Here is a 23,532-nt window from a genome sequence, read left to right on the forward strand (position 1 = left end):
ATATTAAACATGCTAGTTTTTTAAAAATTCCTATAAATTATATTGTTTGCATAATATTCTTTATATCAGTTAAAAATCCTGATTAGTACATCATTTCTGAAAAGACCCTTATGCTCACTGTAGTAGTCTTATTGAAATACTGCTCTCTTCTATTTAACAGTTTTATAAAACTTTCAACTAACTGTTCTTTTCTTGATCTTGTTTCAGAGCACACTGACACCTGCCTACAATTTTATTAAACAATTATCTAAGCAGCTTCACCATTAAAACTTTATTAGAATAATTATATCTATCAATAGTTGGGATAGACTCCATTTAAATGAAAATCATCACAAATAATTTTCCATGTAACATAGAAACTGATGTTGGCATATATGATTGGATATCCTCATATTAGGTGTTTTCTTTTTTTTTTTTTCACTAAACAAGGCACTTCTATCTAAATGACAAAATAAATGACAAAAATAAAATTGAGCTTCTAGTATTCATAGTATTTGTTTTCTTTTTTCCTTTTAAACTAATGATTTTTTAAAAAATTTTTATTGGGGAATATTTCAGGGCCCATCAGCTCCAAGTTAAGTCGCTGTCCTTTAGTCTAGTTGTAAAGGGTACAGCTCAGCCACAAGTCCAGTTGCCATTTTTTTCAATCTTTAGTTGCAGGAGACACAGCCCACCATCCCATGCAGGTATCCAACTGGCAACCTTGTTGTTGAGAGCTCTCGCTCTAACCAACTGAGCCATCCAGCCATCCCTCATAGTATTTATTTTTAAAACTTATGTTTTTTCTCCCTTTTCAATTTTCCTGCCAAAATGTAAGATAAAATATATACTGAATTCTTAAATGTGCATAATTAATTTGGCCAATTCATTTAGTTCATGTCCATATAAAAAACATGAAACGTCTTTACTGTTATTTTTGACTCTTAACAGAATACACGTGTTGAGAAGTGAAATTTCTTGATACTTAATAAGCATCCCATGAAGCTATACCTAGCTGAAATCATTTATATTCACCTCTGACTTAAAATTCTGCAATTTGGTATGGTCAAGAATTTGGTAAATACCATTTTAAATCACTTTGCTCTGCAAAAGTTTCTTAAACACCACCACTGAAGCACTTAACATATTCTTTCAAAAAAGGCACTGATATTACTTTTCAAAAATAAAGACTATATTGAAGATTAACCTTTTCTTTTTCCTTGTGTTGAAAAAGATCTGAAAAGACCCTCATAAAGTGTAAATTCACTTAACTTTGATTAATGTTACTTTTAAGATGCTTTAATCCCCCCCCCCCGCAGAAAAGCAACTTAACTTATAAACTTAGAACATTGACCAGATCACCTGTGTTCAGATTTGAACTCCACCACGTTTAAGCTGTGAGTCCTTGAGCAAATTATGGAAGCTCATCTTTAACTGTTTCTTTTATTCCTCATTTATAAAATGAGAATAATAATTACATATATTTTATAGTGTTGTTGTGAGGGTTTTATAAATTAATACAGGTAGTACCTAACACATAGTAAGTCCTCAAATATTTTCTATTATTTTGGTACTGCTAATAGCATAAAACAGTTAACAACTCGTCAAAATACTGTTACATGCCTAAAATTATACAAACTAACATGGGACAATTTTGAACATTCTTACATATTTCTATATATTGGGTTGTATTACAGCAGAGAATCTTAGAAGTACATTTTGAAATATATAGCTTTATATTGACTACATAAAACTTTATTATCACGTGTATGCCAGTGTTGTTGCTGGTACTTTCGATTGTTTTAAGTTAGCAACTAACTCTTAGTTATATTTATAGGTTATGATTTTTATTCTTTTTTAGTTAAAAGTGCTTAGTTTTTTTTCTATAAATCCATATTATAAGACTATCTGGTTAAAGTTGTTATATTCTGAAAGCACTGAACACAAAGACAGTATCCATTAGGCACCCTAACTTTTATTTATTAATTTATAAGCCTTTATATTCCACAGAGAATTTAAGGAGATTTACAAACAAATGGAAATAAAAATAATAAGAGTAACTAATAATGGTGAGACAAAGAGAAAATGAAGATTGGCAATTGAAGTAGGAAAAGTCAAAATAAGCAATGCATGCCAGCCTTTAGCCTAAGAGCCATACAAAGAAAAGGTCTGTAAAAAATCCTTTTTTCCCCGAACCTAAGACCTAGCCAGACAATCAGCTCTAACACATCTTTTGGAGCAAAAATTAATATAAGACCCAGTCTTATTTTACAATAATAGAAGACCCGGTCTTATATAATATATTATAATGTAAGACCAGGTCTTATATAACATATCATATAATATAATATAATATAATATAATATAATATAATATAATACCCGGTCTTATTTTACTATAAGACCAGGTCTTACATAATATAAGACCGGATATAATATAATAATACAATATAATACTGGGTCTTATATTAATTTTTACTCCAAAAGACACATTAGAGCTGATTGTCCGGCTAGGTCTTATTTTCGGGGAAACACGGAAGATTCACAGTGTGCAGAAAATGCATGACGTGATGGTGAGACCATAGAAAACCCTGACTAAGTTGTGATGATAGCTTGTGCTCCCATTCCTTCTCTACTTGTGGTCTATCCTGTCTTCTCCAGTACAAAAGTTGGTACAGCCCAGTTTTGCCTCTGTTACAAAGATGTCCATCCCTTTTTTCTTTATCATTCCAACAACAACAAAACTTCCCCAAAGGCTAATTCAACTTTTTTCTAAGCTAAATTACCTAGGGAATCCTATGCATATTTCCAATGGCTCATTTTGGCAGATTCTTAATAGGAAGGAAGGCATCAAAATCTCTGGAAGGTCTTAGGGGAGTGGGAAGAAAGACCCAGGTGGTTTTTGGTAGAGTGTTCCCCATTTCCACTGCCAACCCCTGGGAAACATTGCCTTGAAGCAACTGATAGAATATAACTAAATTTAATGAATTACCCTTCCTAGTGGGGAAAATGATGAACTCAAAGGAAAGACAATGGCCCCATTGGGTATAACTAAGATAAACTACTAGTTAGCTAACAGCTGGGTTCTAACTCAGGGAATAGTTTACAATTAATTTTTTAAAAGTATATCCATTGTAATGCAGACCACAGAAATTAATTTTGGTGTTAGAAATTATGCCTTCATCAATATAACGTACTAATGAAATAATAAGCTTGACTTCTCAGGTTATTTAGGGATATTTACATATCCCTAAATACATAAAAATCCCCTTCTTGGATTTGCCTTGTTTTTTTCTTTGTTTGTTCCTACTGGATATTGTGCAAGAGGAAGTGCTGAGCAAGATGGAGAATGAACATTAATCAAGCATGAAGTATGTGTCAAATATCATGAGGATATTTTCATGGTACTTTATTTTCGGATTGGCATTCAGCTGGCATGCATTGGCAAGACTTGCTGAGAGTTGATGACCAGCATCTGTTCTGATCAATTGGTGCCCAAGCCCAACCATTTACACATTACTAAATATTTTAGTGTTACTCCTACTATATTTACTCTTCAAAATAAACCTTCAGAGAGGTGAGAAGACCAGAAGCTAGAGACAGAGATATTCTTCAGGGATCCCTGACTTGCCTGCTCTTCCCCATCCTGCTGAGAGGAAGTTTTCCTTCTTGTGCTAGTTTGGTTCTGGAAATGGGAGAACCCAATATTTGAAAGCATTTTCTTATATAGTAGTGCATAGGCCATGAGTATAAATTCTTCTAAAGTAGTGAGTTTGAGTTTTCTTTAAAAACATAATGTGTTTTTCAACCCTGCAGTGGTGTCCCTGGCAGCTGTGTGGCCCATAGGGAAACAGAAGAGAAAAGCCATGACAAGGTATGTTGTGTCTGCATGCACCTGCTACTGATACAAATGGCCACCTGGATCCAGGTGGAATTCACTTTGCTATTCTTGACTAAATACATTAGGAAATGGCAGGTGTGCATGTAATATCTTCCCGCCAGTCTATAACTAACCTGAAATGCTACAAGTCCTATTATAAATGAGGAAATCATGACAAAGAAAGGTTAACTTGCCTAAGGTGCCTAATGGTAAAATAAATATTAGATGTGTCTTTGAAACTCTAAAGCCTACATATCGTCTTTCAACTTTCTTACAACTGAAAAAACTTTTCCTCTGACAACAATCTTACATAGTAGCCCAATATATCAATTAGAAACAAGCAAGCATGTCTGCTCTGATTAAAGTAAGATAAAGGCTAGGAGTTTACTCTCAGCTACTGCCTCCTCACTAGTTTTAGCAGCTCCTAGAGTACCTCCACAAAATTCAGTGTTGTGCTCTTAAGAGTTGGAAAGCATTGACTACAAAGTGCTGCCACCCTCAGACCGTTTCATATTATTCACCTTGCTAAATAATTCATTCAACAAACAAACCGTGTAGCTACTGAGTGCCAGATTCTAAGAACACAAAGATAAATAAATGGGTTCTGCCATTAAGAAGCTCATAGTCTGTGGAAGGAGAAAAATACAGAAAATAAACAAACGAAAAAGCCCAAACAACCACTGATATTGAGACTTTCTGTATCAATTCTCACACCTCTAAGAGGAATGTTTAGCCCTTTAACAGATAAGAAAACTAAACCCAGAGAAGTAGTTAAGAGCACACATTGTCATGCATCCCTTGAGTGACAGAATTAGGAAGGATTACCATTCTGGTTTCTGGGATGCCCAAACCTAGTCTCTTTTCTTCAGTGGGATATATCCTTCAATTTGTTGTAAATCTTTAACAAAGTAAGCACATTTTACCACAGACTTAAATTTAAAATGAAAATCACTTAAACAAGAAGGAAAAAAGCCCAGAGGAACCTACAGATTAAATTGTTAAAATCATTATCATAATAATAGCACCTTACACAACCACTATTATTATACAACTGTTATCTCCTTCCCTACTCACAACAAGTCGGTGAGGCAGGAACAGTAGATAATATTATTTGATTTCACAAAAGGGGAAGTAAGTAAGTGTCTGGGCCATTTATAGAAAGGATGGAATTTACTGGCCTAAGGGAAAAAATAACCTTGTCTTGCAGTAACAATGTGAGACTGTGGGCAAGTCAGCTCACCTTTTTAGGCCACAATTTGCTCATCAGTAGGGGGTCCAAATCTTTCACCCTCAAACTAAGGGCCCTTTAGTTCTGACCTATGACGAATCTGCAAGCTGGTACATGGCTTCAATCCACCTTCTATTCCAAAGCTTTCTAGGATTTCATGCTGCTTGTTCATATTAAGCTGTAGGGAAACTTCCTGGTTTCCTGAGCATAGAATTTGGTCACATAAACAATTTAATTTTAAATCCAATCTATTTAAATTTATAATTGGGCCATGCTGATTGAAAGGTAGGCAAACCGTCCCTGCTGGTTAGAAGCTACGAACCTACATGTGAATTCAAGAACCTGTGCTGGAGAAATACTGGAGAAAAATCTAGATGAACGTAAAATGAGAGACACAGAGAAGTGAAGGCATTACAAAGTTTCTGACAGAAGGATATTTTTCCAGTGCAGACCGCAAAAATTATCAGGGCAGCAACATATCTTAGTGTTAGGGATTTTAGTTTGAAGTATCTGCAGAAACTTTCATTCCTCAAAAGCAAGACACTGACAATTTCTTGACCGGCCTTGCTGATAATTTCATTTCCCAGAAGGCAGAGTAAGCAGTAAGGGGAACTCCTACTCTGAACCCAATTGTGACAGAAACCAGCAGGTAAAATGGAAATGATTGGAACCTTGGGGAAAAGCAACCATGAGCTCTTAGAGTGTGATTTAAGCAGTGTTCTGCCTATGCAAACACAAATGATTCTAATGAGCAAGAAAATGGGGAGGAAACTAAAAAAACCAGTGTGCTGCACAGGGACCTACTGACAGGCTCTGAATTTAAAACAGCGTGTGCAAAAGATGGTAAAAGGGGACACACAATCAAGCACAAATATATGAAAGTAGCATAGACCTACGAAAATAACATCAGCAACACTAAAGCACAAAATGAGCTGGGGCTTGTGAAAAATACTAAGAGAACCAAAAATGATTTCCTTAGCATGAAATGAGGAAGAAGATCAATATGGGAATAGGCCCATTTTTTAAGGTTGAAGACATAAAATTCATTCATGAAAAAGAGAAAGCAAAGCATCTTTACTTAAGTTTTTTCCCTGCTGGTTCATTCATATTTCTGCTCACATGTCACCTCTTCAGAGAGGACCCTAAGCAGCCTTTCTAAAATAATATTCTCTAACCCTTAAACTTTTTATTCTTCCAATCACTAACTGTTATTATTTTATATGCCTAAGTGTTTCTTTCGTCGATATTGGGTTATAAGATCTATGAGTGTAGGGAATTTGATTTGTTTGGTTTTGTGTCTCCAGGACTTATATGTACCAAGAATTACTCAATGAATGTTTGTTGAATGAATGAATGAAGTCCAGACCATTAGACATTGCCTAAAAATTGAAAGACAAAATATGTAATGTGATGAAAATATAGATAACAGTTCCTGAGGATCTAGTCAGTGTCACGCACTAAGCATTTATATGCATTCACTCGTTTTCTCATCATAGCAACCCTACAAAACATGTATTAGTATCTGGTTGAATCACTTGTCCCAGATCAGACAACCCGAGAAGTGTAGAGCAAGGATTCGAGTTAAGTCCAGTCTGAGCATTTCACCTGTGTGCTCTACAGGGAGAAACTCACAGGCCTAACTTCCGGTATGTCTCTGGACCTCTATGAATTACTGCCAGAGACCTTCTAAGTGAGATTATGAAATATTTCACTGACTACCTTCGAGAAACAGAGCAGAGAGAAGAAGAGAAGAATACTTTATGTTCAAAAAATGACAGCATCGGCAAAGTTCAGATCCATGAAAGTGGTTCACCTAGAGGGCAATACTATAGCCTAAATTATATTTATAAGAGACTATTTGGTGAACATTTTTAAAAAGTGGTGATTAGGAAAAAGTATAAAATCAATAAGAATAAGCTATTCAGCTCAACCTCATGGATTCTTTTCTGTACAGGTAATACATCAGTATATCAAGGCAACAGATATGATATCAGGATTATATGAAGTCATTTAATAAGATCTTTCTTTATATCCTGTGGACCAGACTGAGAGCTATAGGTTTAGGGATGGTACTATTATGTGTTTTCATAACAGGCTGAATGACTGTACCCAATGGCCATTTTAATGATTCTGTGTTAGCCTGGAGGAAGGTTTTTCAAATGGTACACCACAGTCCTTAGCCTTGTGTGATGTGAACATATTTATCAATGACTGAGATAAATCTATAAGAATGCATGCCTATCAAATAACAGTTACATGCCATACGGAAGATGAGTAAGCATTAGGTTGGTGCAAAAGTAATTGCGGGTTTGGCAATTATTTTTAACCTTTTAAACTGCAATTACTTTTGCACCAACCTAACACATTGGATTATAAGACCAGGATCTAAAAGTTCTTAACAACTAAAAGATGGACAAATCTGACAATATATACTTTGGTTGGAATAATTGTGAGGTTCTGCCTTGGAACCCAAATACTACCAACTGCTTAGATTTGATTTGATGGATGTGAGACTTAGCAACAGTATTCATGGAAAAAAGGCATAGCTTTACTTTGCAGTGAATCAGGGGTATAATATGGTTACAGGAAGTAGAAGGAGGGAGAAGAAGAGGAGGAGGAGAAGGAGAGGAAGAAGAAAAAGAAGAGGCAGAGACAGGAGTAGGAGAAGAAAGAGCAGGTGAAGAAGGAAGGAGGGAGAAAGAGAAGGAGGGAGACAGAGAATGAAAGTGGTGGAGAGGGGTGGGAGAGAGAAATGGAAAATAAATAAAAGTAATTTAGGCTGCATTAATCATTTTAGGATTGCATAGCATAATAGAGGGTAGAATCTGACTCTATTTCCAGTTGTTCAGGTTACCACGTTCAGTTCTGAGAGAAACATTTTGTAAGGAAGATATGAATGAAAAGATTACAAAACTTTTAGTATTGAGCAGCCTGCAAGGGAAAACAACTTAAAACCGTCTCATATGAGAAAAGGCTGAAAGAATTGAGGAACTCTTAGCCTCAAAGTTGTTATATATTCGATTGCTATGTCAGAATAGTATAAAAATAATAACCATTTTAATTAATCAGCATTTCCTATCTGCTAGCAAGGTATTAAACATTTTATATTAATGCTAGTCACAACTGCAAGAAGTGGTTTCTAGTTACAGATTAGAAAATTGAGGCTGAAAGAGATTAAGTAACATGTCCAAGGCAATAAAAGCTGGCAAGTGATAATGCTTGACTTTGAACTTAGGTCTGTCTTTTGTCAGTGTCTGCCTACACATCCTCTACAGCACATTTCCCGTACCAGAAGGAAGCAAAATTATGTATGTGTGTGTATGTGTACATATGTGATAATAAATTATGTAAAATAATAGTGAATCAAAACTATTTACAGTAAAATGTCTAGAAATAGATATATCAAAATTTTAACTGTGGTTGTCTTGGGTATTGGGAATATAGCTATTTTCTTCTTTTTCCTACTTCTTTTAATTTTCCAAATCTTCTTTACTAAGCCTGTCCTAATTTCATAAAAGTCTCACCTATATGTTTTGTATTAAAAACTATGTGGAAGAGGGATTAGGTTTAATTCCAAATAGTCCAAAGAAGCTAAATTAAGATGCTGCAAGGTATAATAAGGCATATTTTCAGTTTAAAAACAGAATCACTTGTAAGTAGTCAGAATTTTTCAAAGATGCAATATTTTGATAAAAGAAATAGTAGGCTTTCTGTTCCTGGAGATGCTAACAAAGTTTGGAATCACTAAAACTTTATTGTTGTATGAGGTCAAAATTATAATCAGAAGGATCCATGATGTTAGAAAATGTGAGCTGGGAAGAAATAAACCAAAGACTAGAGTTAGTTGGTTAGTATATCATTTCATACTGAGCCCTTTCAGTCTGCTGATGAGGCTTTACTTTGTAAGTACTTTTAGTAAAATGTTTGTGTAATGAATACGTGAATGTATACGTTTAGAACAGGAAGCTTAGACCATGGGTAATACTTAGTTTTTGTAACAACCTTTTTACAAAATATCATGGATAGCAAAGACTACTGAAAAGGTCATGCTCATTTGTTTACTCAAGTTTCAGGGTACTACTGGCTGTTGACATCTGAGCGCAGAATAACTGGTCCCTCCAGGAAGTATCATTTGGGAATGACTTCTCACAGGCTCTGCCTCTCTGCTTCCATCCCAGGTTCCTGTAAGTATCCCGTATATTTTTTTAAACTGGAACTTCTATTAACAAAACTGAAAACTCCACAAAAACCGGAATTATGCCATGTTTTAATCTTCCTATATTATACACTTGATATAATAGACAAAAAACAAATATTTATTGAATTAATCAGTTTGGCAGATATATTCAGCAAGTTTGTCTTTTGTTACCTAAGTATGGTTGGAGAGTGCATTTGATTTCAAGTATAGACCAACAACAGAGTTTATCTCTAAGGATTGTCATTATTTGCTATTTTTTTCTAGAGTTATGTTTCCTATATATAAATAGATACAAAGACTCACTGCTTCAGCCTTGAAGATATTTTTTATTTAAAGTAAGAAAAGCAATATGATTTTTCTTTTCAGGGTATAATGTTGTCAATTTTTGCCAAATGTTAAGTACATAAATTGAGTTTATAATATGAATGATTATAGTAGAATTTGAGATGTTACTTCCTCCTTTACCAAGGTGAACTCTAAAACTACTTTCGCTTGTGGTCCCACCACACACTTTGTATCAATATGAATAAGGCCAGGCCATAAAATAACTACAAGAGAAGTAAATGTTTCTGCCAGTTCTTTCACATAGTTAGAGGCAACACTGAACAAACTAGATAGACTTCATTTATTTTTACTGTTATACGTATTAAAGTATCTTTATGGCATTTTTGTAGCTTCTCAGAAGACAGTCATATTGTAGCCCACAATAAATAGGGACCTTTAACAAGAAAATTCTTGAAAGACATTGTTAATGTAAAAGAATTACCATTTTACTTCAAAAAAGTATAATTAGGTTTATTATTCATAAAGCAATGCTATTAGTAATCATAATAGAAGGCACAGTAAGAAATAGTGAACAAGTAAGAAGTAAGAAGTTTTGGGTAAGCTGTTACATTTCCGCTAATAAAAAGATGGGCAAATACAAGTAACAGATGTCCATTATTCAAAAGGTCAACTTAGGAACATATTGAAAATACCAATTCTAGCCCACATGCCTATAGATTCTGATTCAATAAATATGGTCTGAGGCCTGATAATCTGAAATTAAAAAAGTGCCACCCCAAATTCTGATGTACAGCCAGATTTAGGAACCAGAGGACTCTTTTATCTTTGTGTTTTTCAAAATCTTAAAAGTAATCAATCTGTTGATCAATTAATAATGCTATAATATTACTATTACCTGACCTAAAATTGGCATCTGATATATGATTATATATTGGGGATAAGAAGAGAATACAGAGCAGACTTGTCTTCAACAAATTCACAATTGTCTGGGTTTGCTAGCATGACTATGAATGCTTGATTTAGAATGATGAGAAGCTAATGCTATTGGAACATCTCAAGTAAGAAAAGCAAAGCCTCAACTAAGGTAGTAATAGTGGGAACAGAGAGTAGAGCAGATATTTGAAAAACATTTTATGTGTAGATTTGACAGACAGGGTTGTTTCCTCTGAGAATTCTTTTCCTGGCTTGTAGATGGACATCTCTACCCCATGTCTTTACATGGTCTTCCTCTGTGTGTGCCTGTCTTAATCTCTTGTTATAAAGACACCAGTCATACTGGATTAGGGCTCACCCCAAATGACCTCATTTAATCTTAATAACTTCTTTAAAAACTATCAGCAATTATAATTGTATTCTGAAATACTGGGGTTTGGACTTTAACACATGAATTTTGGGGGGACACGTAACACCTAACTAGTAAATAAATTAAAATGGACCAACCAGGTGCTAAACATAGCATACAATGCTCCATAATAGTTACATTTTCTCTTAAATTTCAGCCACTTTCTCTTCCATTGAGGCTATGCAAAATCTCCAGTAGAAAGTAGTGGGAAAATAATACAACATCCAGGAAGGGCTTCTTGATAGAATCCCTCTAAGTACCAGAAGCTTAACTGTCAGAATACTAGTGGTCCTAAATCTTGTCATAAGGAATGAGCTTAGGTAAGCCTTCTTACTTTGACCTGCCTCAGGAATACATCAGACATATTCTGGTCAAGGCAAGACTTCGAAAGAGCTCACTCAGGAACTCTTCACAATTCCCTTCCCTTGTGGTGGAAAAGGTATTAAAATTATTATTCATCCATTGCCTTCTAGAACTATAGGCATGCAGGGAGATACCGGCATACCATCTCAGAATTTAATTTTCTTTAAAGAAGTGTAGCTATCAGGACCATTTTTGTTGCAAGTTACAGAAAGCTTCAGCAAAGGCAATTTACTGGTTCACGGACCCCTAGAAAATTTAATAACTGGAATTAAGGTTTGGAATCAGCCTTCCTTGGGATCTATCAACCAATAAATTCTTACTTTGCCTAAGAGTCTGTTCTATAATTCTGGTTTAAAAAATTATTAGGACAGATTATGATAAAAACTCTGAGGATTTTTTTTTTATTTAATTTTCACAAAATTGATATAAAATATTGAAAATATCTGACAATATTAAGTGCTAACAAGAATGAAGTACTATTGGAATATTTATCTTTACATTCCTGATAGGGGTCTAAAACTGATATAAAACAGTTAGGAATTATCTAATAAATTTGAAATTTTCCATACTCCATGACCCAGCAATTCATTTTAAAGCACATATTCTAGAGCATTTTCTCAGCCAAGCACTATTGCCATTTTAGCTCAGGTAATTTTGTTATGGGGACTGTCCTATGCCTTATAAGATATTTAGAATATCGCTGGCCTCTACCTACTAGAAACCAGTAGCATCCCCAAAATTATGACAACCAAAAGTGTTCCCACACATTGCCAAACATCCCCTGGGGGCAAAATCATTCTAGGTTAAGAACCACGTGCCCTAGAGAAATTTTCATACATATCCACTTATACATGTTCAAAATGTTCATAGCAGCATGGTATATAATAGTAAAAGACATAAACAAAATACTGGAAGCAACCCAAATAACCATCAATGATGAACAAGACAAATTATGTCATAGAATGGAATATGATACAATAATATAAGCTAATGAATTATAGTTTTGTGCTGCAAAAGGTTGAATTCCAGAACTTAATGTGGAATGTAAAAGTCACAAATATGTATTTTTTTTCTTACATATTATTGCAAACATATAAACCAAACAATAACATGTTTAGGGAGCCAAATACATGAGATAAAATTGTAAGAAAAGGCAAGGGATAGAGAAAATTTAAGGTAATGTTTAGCTCTGATTGAAGAAGAGAGTTAAGCAATTTCAAAAGAGTACACAGCTTGAAAGGTCACATGGAACTCAGATATTTATGGTTTGTTCTTTCTTATTGTGTATTAGAGATTTTATTTTTGAGCCACCAAATATTTAAAAAAAAATTTTAAAGCATGCATTTTAACCTTGTAAACTTTATAAAACAATTCACTAACATACAAGAAATGTCTTTTTATATGTCATCATTTTCCTTTATATATTTGAATTGATATAAAATAGCCAACTTTGGTTATTGCTTAGGAAAGTTTGGAGGTTAAAATAAAACGGATTAACCGCTCATCCAGACAGACATCATGTCTTCAAAGCAATGGCCACTCAGAGATAACATATTTAACTAACTGCTTTAAAAGCAGGGCTGTTTTTTTTTTTTTTTTTTTTTTAAACAGGATAATCGAGTGGCAGTAATCAGTGCAGGGAGTGAACTCCCTCTTGTAAAAAGCCCATCAATTGTTTTTTGCTAATTAAGATGAATATTATTCCTGTGAAATGAACCAAAAAGTTTGTTTGAAACGGGAAATCCCAAAAGAGATTTATAATCTACAGGAATAATTGCATGCAAGTTTAATTGAAGGAAAAGGAGAGGACTGTTTTTATCTTGGCTTTTTCAAAATCTTGAAAGTAATCAATCTGTTGGCCAATTAATAATGCGTTAATATTACTATTATCTGACCTAAAATTTGGGATTCGATATATTAATATTAGAAAATATTGTGGAATTTTAAAAGATAAAACGGCAAAATAACTATTGGTTGTAATTAGCTCCAATATGGAATTTTTGTTCTTAATGAAATAAACACATTTTTTATTAATGTTCTCAGAAATAAAATATATTGTTGATTGAAGACTAGAAGACTAATTTACAGAAATATGCATTCAATTTTTGTTCATTAAGTATAGCCAGAATTGGGAATGAGAGGGAAGACCTATTTTGTTGAAATTCAGATTAATTACATTGAAAAATTTGCTTTATTTAAATAATTGGCATTTTTTCTAATCTATTAAAAAAATTTGATAGTGCTGAAGATTTATTCTGTTTTAAAGTTCAGTTTTAATAGCCACAAAATATATATCTACATTTAAATTCAATTTACATAGTAATTCAGAGTATTGGCTGTTTGCTTAAATTTGCACACTTACAAATTAGAAACAAAATAGTTTGAATGAACAGATGTTTTATTTATTTAATAATTTGTTACATTGGCCTTGCTCTTGGTTATGGACTGGAGGTTAATTTTATTTTCTTTCTAAAATGTCATGATATGTTAGTTTTACTAAAGATGTTATAGAGCGGATGCAAAAAATAATGAATTAAAATTTTTGATTATGTCACATTAGCATCTTGGCAGCATAAAGCTATTAGAAATATACATTTCCATACACAAATAGGTGAATTTGGCTCCCCACGCTCCAGAAAAGGCTGATGCTAGATTTTTTTCTCACACACTATTTACAATGTTATCTCATTCAAAGCAAAGTTTGAAAATTCAGGTTAAATTTTTAGGTACATTTAAAAAATAATAATAGGGAAAGAGGGCAGCTCAGGATGTTGGAGCTCTGTGCTCCTAACGCCGAAGGCTGCCGGTTCGATTCCCACATGGGCCAATGGGCTCTCCACCACAAGGTTGCCGGTTCAACTCCTCGAGTCCTGCAAGGGATGGTGGGCAGCACCCCCTGCAACTAAGATTGAACACGGCACCTTGAGCTGAGCTGCCACTGAGCTCCCGGATGGCTCAGTTGGTTGGAGCGTGTCCTCTCAACCACAATGTTGCCGGTTCGACTCCCACAAGGGATGGTGGGCTGTGCCCCCTGCAACTAACAACAGCAACTGGACCTGGAGCTGAGCTGCGCCCTCCACAGCTAAGACTGAAAGGACAACAACTTGAAGCTGAACAGCACCCTCCACAAGTAAGATTAAAAGGACAACAGCTTGACTTGGAAAAAGTCCTGGAAGTATACACTCTTCCCCAATAAAGTTCTGTTACCTTTCCCCAATAAAATCTTTAAAAAAAAAAAAAAATAGGTAAAGAATATTATCAAAACACACAATATATAATCCCTCATTTACACAATATCATTTGGATGAGACATTCAATGTAAGTGAATTTTGCAAATTAATGAAGTTTACCCTTTTAATCATTAAAACCTTTTTCATGCTAACAACTCTAAATCTCACAATATTATTTTATGCTCTGTATAGTAAGTTGAAAGATATATAATTTTATTGCAAAATTCTAGAAAGGGCTAGAAAGGAATTTAGATTTTATCAAAAATCTTCCAGTATAACTCCCTGGAGTTATTCCCTGGATCAGGAATTTTAAGCCCATGTATATGAAATATCTTAAAATCATACAACTAGTCTTTAGTCCCTAATTCTTACTCCTGACGAAAGTGTGCAAACAGCCTCTAATTTTTCAATGCATTCTTCTCTTGTCCCTCTAAGCTTTTATAGCATCCTTTCTAGTTTGTCAGCTGGACTATCAGAAGACCAATTCTGGAAGTGAGGATTTGGGAAGCATTAATGTGAACAATATTAGGTGCTTACTAGAGTACCTTTTTTCCTCCTAAATTTCTTCTAAAATTATTGGCGTATTTCCAGATAAAATTGCTGGACACATGAGATATAAATACAAATTATACTTTTATACTAAGTTTTCACCCTGTAATAAATTACTCTTGAGAAGAAATCTTTAATCTCAAAAATATTCTATTAGTTGCTCTATGTTTATTATTAACATTTGGTTTCTTAATATTATTTAATGATTTATTAACATTATTTAGGTTAAAAGCAATTCTTGCACTAACATTTCTTTATATTGCATATTAAATTTACAAAGATGACAACTGATTGTAGATTATAGATTAAACTACCTGTATTCCTAGCTTTTAGATGAAAGTTTTCTGTTGTTATTGAGTAGTTTGATCTACTAACTTAAAGTGTAAGTTTATTTTAAAGGTTTTACCTTCATGTTTTAGCCTTTTTCTAGCTAGACCTTTTCTTCCGAAAAAAGTTCATAAAATTCCAAATTCATATATAGTAAAAACCAATGTGAAGTTGCAGATCTTTTCATTTTAATTTTTAAACATTTATTTTTTCACATGCATGCCTGAATTCTAGCAGTGCTTTTGTATTAAAATAAAATTAATAAAAGTAATAGCTTTACCATCACTTCAAATCTTTCATTGTTTTTTTTATACAATTCATCTTCATTTTATATTTTTAGTTCCTTCTGGGATTAAGTGGAAGCTTTCTTTTTTTAATTGTATACGATCGTTTTAATTATGTAATTGGCACAAAGAGGTTATTTCCTTAATTTTGTATATGCATATTTCACTAATAATAAATATACTGCTTTGAATAGCCTATTACACAAAGAATCCTTCTGTTTTGATTATAAGAATAATATATATTTATTATAGGAAATCAAGGAAGTGAAGAAGGAATGAAGACTATTAAACTACCCATATTCATACTGTTTTGTGTGTTTTTTGTGAAACTACTTTCTAAACCTATAATATGGTCCCAATTCTCTTTCCCCGTGATACAGAAGAACACACACATATAACATATAATCTCTGTATTTTGTGCCCCACTTTTTCACTTAACAGCACTTTTTAATGATTGGTTTAGTTCAAAGTGGTTTTGTTTGTTTGTTTTTTCCTACAGTGAGAAATTTCTTATTTTTATATAAAATACCCAAGAACCACTAGGGGAATAAAAAACTTCATAGAGGATGGAAATAATTTGCTGAGAAATATCATTTTACATTGACTTTTCCCATTCGATAAGATTAATTTTTATTTGAATTGTAAACAGGTTATGATTAAAGGCTAAAACTAAATATTACACTTTTAAGTCATTAAAAACATATAGATAACAAAACGGTGTTTAAACAAAATCATACACTAGCTAGCTTGCCTAGAAGTCATAATATAGGTTCTTAGAAAACAAATATTTTTAAAATCATAGATACTGAAAAGCCCTCGTCAAAAATAAATTACCTATAATCAGTTTTTATGTAACTAAAAATTCTAGGGGATTCTTACTCATTCACTCTCAATATGTATAATAGACATGCTCTTTCCTTCTGATCATAGAATGTAAACCACATTTATTTCTGTATCTGTGTATCTTTGTCTATTTTAAAACGAATCATCCTAGAAAACAAAATGTTGAATACACTATATTCAACGGCAATCCACTATAGAAAGCAAGACCTTACATTCCTTCTGAAGGAGCTCTAGCATATTTGGTAAGAATTTGGAAATGCTTACAGAATTTGAATGTAACATCCATTTATTTTAAGGGTATAAACTACTTTGTAATTATCAGATCATTCAACACGCTTAACAAATGATACTCCATTTCTATTATAACAATTCACTATTTCTCATTTGTGTTCAGTACTATCAAATATAGAAAGAGCTCTTTACTTACCATTCTGTGAGAGATGAAATTTATCATTGTGCCATAAATACCCTAGAAAGCAAAGAAAATATTATTTATTATACTTCCATCCACAGGGATCCTAACTGCCAAATGTAATGCATCAGCAGCAAAACAAAAAACAAAGAAAATCCATTGCACAAAATACGAATTAATGTTGTAAGAACTCTTGAATGGGTATTACATGCCTTTGGACAGAGCTACCTTAGAATTAAGCAATTGTTATGATAAATACTTTCAAAGTCAAGGAAAAAAAAAACATTTTATTTTCCAGAAAACAAATATGATAGGACTGAGAGAATATTGTCAACAGTATTTTTCCCCTTCTCCCCTTTAGCACTGTTGAATTTCACATTGATGCAGATGGAACAGTACCTAAAACTCAAAGGGAAAATTGAGTCTACTTTCCTAAAGTCAACATTAATGAACACTTACATCCATTTATATGTAAATACATTTCCTGTTTGGAATTTTGAACTTAAAATCTGATGTAGAAGCTGAGAAAATTAGGAGTCCATACTTGCAATCTACACTAAATAAAGAATAATAAAGAAACATTCACTTTCTTACTATTTTCTGTTAATTCAAAACAAGGCATTAATTGCATCACATGGTAAGAATTAGAACAAAATTGTATTTTCAAATGGTATTTATTATTATTGAATTTCTAATGTTTTTAAAGATTTTTAATTAACATTTGCTTCCATGTTCAATAATTAGAACAAAATAAGCTCAATAATTCTACTATAAAGGAACACATAAGGGTGTTAAGAAAATGTGCTTTTCTTATATTCTGATAATTCATGTTATGTATTGGTCATTTTCTTTTCCTTTATTTTTTTTTTAAATACCATGAACTTAATTTAGAGAAAAAAACCCTAAGTTCATCTCCCTCTGCCAAAATTAGATGATGGCTAAGAAAATTTTCATAGATAACATATGCAGAAAAGGGATTTGCTTGAATTTCTGGATGATGACATTTTGATCCTTTTATATTATTTTCAAGTGATTTTGAATAAAATTGTAATGTATTAATGGAATTTGAAATCATTATTTCTGAGAAAGATAATGCTTCTGTAAATGAAAACTGGATAAAATTTTAAGAAACAAATATTGTTCACAAATTTACTGACTTTTTGCTGGAGAATAAAACTAAGATTTTAAGTGTATCCTACTCAGATTTTCAAATAGAGAATATCTTAATTTTTAGGCATTTTACTCTTAAAGAAACATTTGGATAGTAAATATGGAAGTTTGAAGTTCTGTAACAATTTAGGAATTTTCCCCATGATTGTAATTTCTTTAAGGGAATGATTTTTTTCATATTTAATCATAAATAATAATTTACTTCAAAATTTGTACTTATTGATTTTTAATAAAAGATTTTGATGGAAAAAATTTAAATTTCGAAATACTTATTGTATGTGGTTTTTATTCCTAAAGAATTATTAACAAAACTTTTACTATTACAACTCATATTTATAATTTGTAAACTGCTAAAAAATATTATCAAAGTATTTTTAAGCACCAGCTCCTGAAGAGGGCAGTACGTTCTAGATATTACTGAATTCCAAGCTCAAATATGACAGCTTTGGCTTTAGTATGCTTTTTTATAAGAACTAGAGGGAAAAAAATTGGATATTTTTTATAGATGTCTGCTCCTATGATACAATAAACGAGCAGAAATTCTAGGCAACTGCAGACCAAGGTCAAAACTGTATTTGATTATTAAAATAGAATATTTAAATTATACACCTAAAGCAATGTATTTAGAAAGGGTACAACAAAATACTAGTAAGACTTTCCATGAGGAATGTTTTTATCTTAATACTGTAGATAACTTTTATTATTGGCAGTGCATTGACTCAAAACTATTAAAGGGGTTAGATTTAATTATCTCACTTCTTGCACATTCCATCTCAATTGCTATGGCAACATTCAGTTGCCTCAGCAGCAATGCACACTTTAATCAGATAGTTCCTCCTCATTTTTCTATGAGCCAAACTGTATAGTCAAATTTACAACCAAGTCTGATGAATCTGATAACGCTTCTTACAATTTAATGGGCAACTTGCCTCCACCCACACATATAAATATTTTCAGAGAGGCTTGTAACTATTGGACAAGTATAAGACTTGATAAGAATATGCATTTGGACGTTCCTACTTCATTGATTTTTTTTCCTTTTGCTATTTCTGTCACCATTCTTCTAGCAGAAGGTTTTTTTGTTTGTTGGTTTGTTTGTTTGTTTTTTTACCAATTCAAAATGCATTCCAAGTCACTACCATGGGTCATCTAATTTCAACAGGAGAGCTAATGAGTAAAGGAAACAACCTTCAACATTGAAATATCAACCGTTAACAAGCCTACTGAATTATTTACATTTTATCTGAACATACTTTGGATTGGCACATCAAAGAGGCTTTTTCTATTTCTTGAAATCGGGTAAGAGAAAGAATGATGATAATTGAAGACAGGGCAAAACCTGATATAGGAGGAAAACTAGAGTATCAAACTTAAACGGAGGGCCAAGCATGAAGAAAATTTGGTCAAGCTTCAGTAATACAATTTTAATGAGAAGTTAAAGAATGATGTATTAAATTGTTGATGTAGCTTTGGTGAGTATTAACCATCTACATTGTTGGAAAAATTATCGCTTTATCTTTGCAAAAGACTAGAGAAACTTGTGGGCACAAAAGGAATATTTAAACTGTCTTAAAGCCTGATTTAAAGTACTAGCAAATGATGTTTTCATAAATGTCTAGAATTTTTCAAAGAGTAACTATATTTTAATTTGATACTGTGTAATACAACTTTTTTAAAACTGTAATTAAGAAGCAACGTGATCGAAGGTCTTCCTAGCTATTTTAGTGGCTGCTAAAATTTGTATTTAGATAGCAAACATATTATCCTGAAGCTATATAGCTCTCTGGTGAAAAATTTTACACCAGTTTCTGACAGTAGCATTTCAACATTTTTCAGTAACCATTTGGTAGTGTATAGTAAAATTTTCATTAATGGAGGCAGCCTAAAAAGATGCTTTTGATAGCTGGGTATACCAGTCCGATGTTTTAATAGCAATTGCTAGATTGCAGTTTTCGTATTACAGATGACTAAGTATAGCTTCAATCAAAATTTAACCAAACATAGAAAAAAGTTGTTTAAAATACAGGTCTTATGTATTTTTTAACTTTAATTGAGCTGAGTATTAGCAGACTATGTTCGAAATGTAGTTAATAAAAAGCTAACTTCTCATTAATGACGATGTTTGAAATCCATATAAGCTTAGGAGTATTCTTATGGGAAGGAGACCGCAGTGTTTTAGAAAACTAAGACAAATGGTAGAAGTTCCAGAGAAGTGGATCCTACCTCTATCCAAAGAAAAGCGTAAAACAATTAGAAGTGCTTAAACAACGGCACAAAGTATGAAGAAACAAGTTCCTTGTCTGGGCATATTCCATTAACTGTTTGCATATGAACTGTTTATTTTCTGTTGCTTACATTCTGGGACATTATAGAAAATGTAGTAGAACCACTCCACAAATTTAGACCTAGGAGTTAAGATGAGTCACTTCTTAATGAATTTTTCAAGTACCACTGCTTTATGTTGGTATGGAAACCTAGCAATCATCTGCAAACAGCATATTCAGCAGCAAGTTTGCAAATCCTACTCTGGAGAAACAGTCTAAATGAGAAAACCGAACAGTTTTTCGTGAAGAGTCATCTAAAACCTCCAAGGAGACATGTAAATTGGCCCTAACTGGCATTCTTTCAAGAACTCTGTAGAGGCCAGCGAGTGACTAAAGGTAAAGGATGAGTCCCCCTTTCCGTCTTGATTTGGCTCTTCTACCTAAAGCTGGCGTGCTGCCAGGCAACGCAGACACCACCGCTCATGTTAGCCCTGTTCTCTGGATGAAAAGAAGATCTTGGCACTATCCTCAGACTCTATATTCACTTAAGAAATATTAATTGCTCAATTAAGGGTCTAGAGCTTTCCTTCTGTACCCAGAGAAATGACAAGTTGAAGACAAAATTGGACATCATGTGGGAACGCTCATCTTCAGCAAGATTGCTGAGTAAGATTAAAGAAAAGTCGTAAGCAATTTGAATATTATATATATATATGTGTGTATACACACACACACACACACACACACATGGAAATTGCTGATTCTTGAGTCAAAATAATGTGTGCTTTCTGTGTAACCGCAGATCCTGTAAAATGCTAGTTTATGTTAGTTGGAAATAATCTTTTTACTTTGTTTGGTTTTGAAGTTCCCTTCTGTGATGCAACTCACACAAGGACACTTGAATCACATTGAAGGAACTTAGGGGCTTACAAAAGGTCTTGCATAATATTTAATCTTAATGTACTACAGTGCTGTCTGGAGCATGAGATCTTTTGAAGAATGGCTGTCTACCAGAGCATCTGTTTTTATCTAAAGAGCTGATAAGTGGTTTTGCAATAATGAGGAAAGCTAACTTTTAGCTTTACTATTAAAGAATATGGGATGTTACAGACTTCATTAAGCATTTTATCTCCCTTGCCCTTCCAGGCCTCTTCACATCAGACCTTTACATTAACTTATGTTGTTTAAATTCCACCTGCTGAGATTTGCTGGCAAATGGTCTTGAATCTTGTTTCCAAAATGCTCACCCACAAAAGCTTTTACTAGCCAATTCCATTTGGTTGGCTGGGCTCCAACCATCTCTGGTGAACACAAACATTAGCTACAGAGAAACAGAAACTTCCATGGCACTCTGGAGGAACATTTTGATCCAAAAGACACTACTAGTAAACTAAAATGTCATTGCAAATTCATGAACGTTTCCTTATGTCATGACAGCAGTGGGAGGAAAGGGCTGCATTTGTGCAATGGTTGTTCCATGTGTGTAAAGCTAGTTGCAACTTGAGATCAAAGACTGTCTTCAATCAACAAGTATTTACTAAGTGCCTACCCTGTCTAAACTTAGGGAGTCAGAAAATGACAAAGAAGAGCTATTTTAAAATTTGGGTATTTGTTGAATGAATGAAGAAAGACATATTGCTGTCCTCTAAAAAACTTAACAATAATCTGCAGAATTGTGAAATTGGCATGAAAAAATGAAAGCATAGTATCTCTTGTGTTTGCCTCTATCAGTTAAAATATTTAATCTATTTTATGCTACGAAAAGGTTTAATACAGTTCAACAAAATTACTCCCTTTATTTAAGTAGTTTTAACAACAAAAATAGCACAAATCATATAGTTTCAGGCAATATGGTCCTGCATCCCTACATCTACCCTCTTGTACTTCTTGCCTGTGAAACTTAAGATATCTTTACTAAACCATTATTGCTGTGATTGTGAGGTTAGTGAAGGCAGGGGAAGTCTGTATTTTTGTTTGCATTCTGGCCAGGGCAACAGGGCCTGGTTAACAATTACAACCATTCAGAAAATGATCATTCCATGAATAATAAAAAGAATGAAATGGTTTTGACCTAAATGCAAGAAGTATTCAGCACCTTTACTCCGGCTTGAAATGGTTTTAGTTTGATGGAAGATATGGGACTCTTCCCAGGACCTTCAACAATGGATGGGACTTAATAGGTGGGAAGGAAATAAGGAATTTGTAGTGGGGTTATGAACATGAGCAAAAGGGTTGATTGGGATGCAAAAATATTAATGAAAGGATTTAATTCTTTTTGATGGGACCATGGGTTGTGTTCCGGGCTGGTGCTTTTGTTTGGTTTAGATTAATGGATATTGTAGAGCAAGGTTTCTCAAACTTCAATTTGCACACCTGGGGATCTTGTTAAACTGCACACTCTAGGAAGTCTGGATTGAGCTGTGAGATTGTCTGTTTCTAACAAGTTCCCAGGTCATGTTGGTGTCGGTGTGATACTATGAATTGCAAGACTGTAGAGGATACTTAAAGCTAGGTAGAGTCATTTGGGCTTGATACAGTAGACATTTGAGAATGACTTTATGTTCTTTGGCAGTTACGAATGATGAAAATTGCATTTAGGAAGATTAGTGTTGACCTCATGAAAAGTATGCTAAAGAAGAGAGAATGTGGATATAGGAAAACCAGCTGGGAGGCTGTCTTACATTTTATCTGCATATTTCACAGATTTGGTGCTCAAATACTTGTTGATTGATTAGTTTGTGTGGACATGGTCAATTCAAAAGCACTTTCTCAGTGGAATAATTGTGGGTCTAGGGACTTTTTGAAAACAAGTCAAGTTTAGGTAAAACACATGGGGAATCCATGAATGTCCTTCCCCTCCTTTCCATCTGGAAAAACTGTATTCATTCTTAAAAAGACTAGAAATGCTAGCTCTTCTGTTCTTATCTTACTATAGAATTGCAATTATGCCTTCACATGTATCTCTCACTCTGATCTTTATTATATCATAAAGTTAAATAATAACATTAATAATAATAATAATTAGCACTAGTTGTACAACTAGTGTTTTTTTTAGTGCTTATTAGAAGTGTCAGGAAAATTTTTAAGTTTTATAATTACCCTTATAACAATGCTGTGAGGAATACTGCTATTATCATCTCCATTTTTAAAGATTAAAAGCAAAAAATCAGTACTTTCAT

General features: G+C 33.4%; 1 protein-coding gene across 19 annotated transcripts in view; it reads right to left on the reverse strand.

Annotated features, from left to right (window-relative positions):
* The window catches only part of ADGRL2 (adhesion G protein-coupled receptor L2), a 604,130-nt gene that overhangs the window by 197,791 nt on the left and 382,807 nt on the right, over positions 1–23,532 (reverse strand). For all 19 annotated transcript variants that reach the window (XM_081056960.1, XM_081056956.1, XM_081056979.1 and 16 more), the window contains one exon: positions 16,935–16,976. The gene's annotated coding sequence lies outside the window, so the exon portion shown is untranslated. The remainder of the gene's footprint in view (positions 1–16,934; positions 16,977–23,532) is intronic.

This window comes from Rhinolophus hipposideros (genome assembly GCF_964194185.1).
Source record: "Rhinolophus hipposideros genome assembly, chromosome: 8".
NCBI lineage: Eukaryota > Metazoa > Chordata > Mammalia > Chiroptera > Rhinolophidae > Rhinolophus > Rhinolophus hipposideros.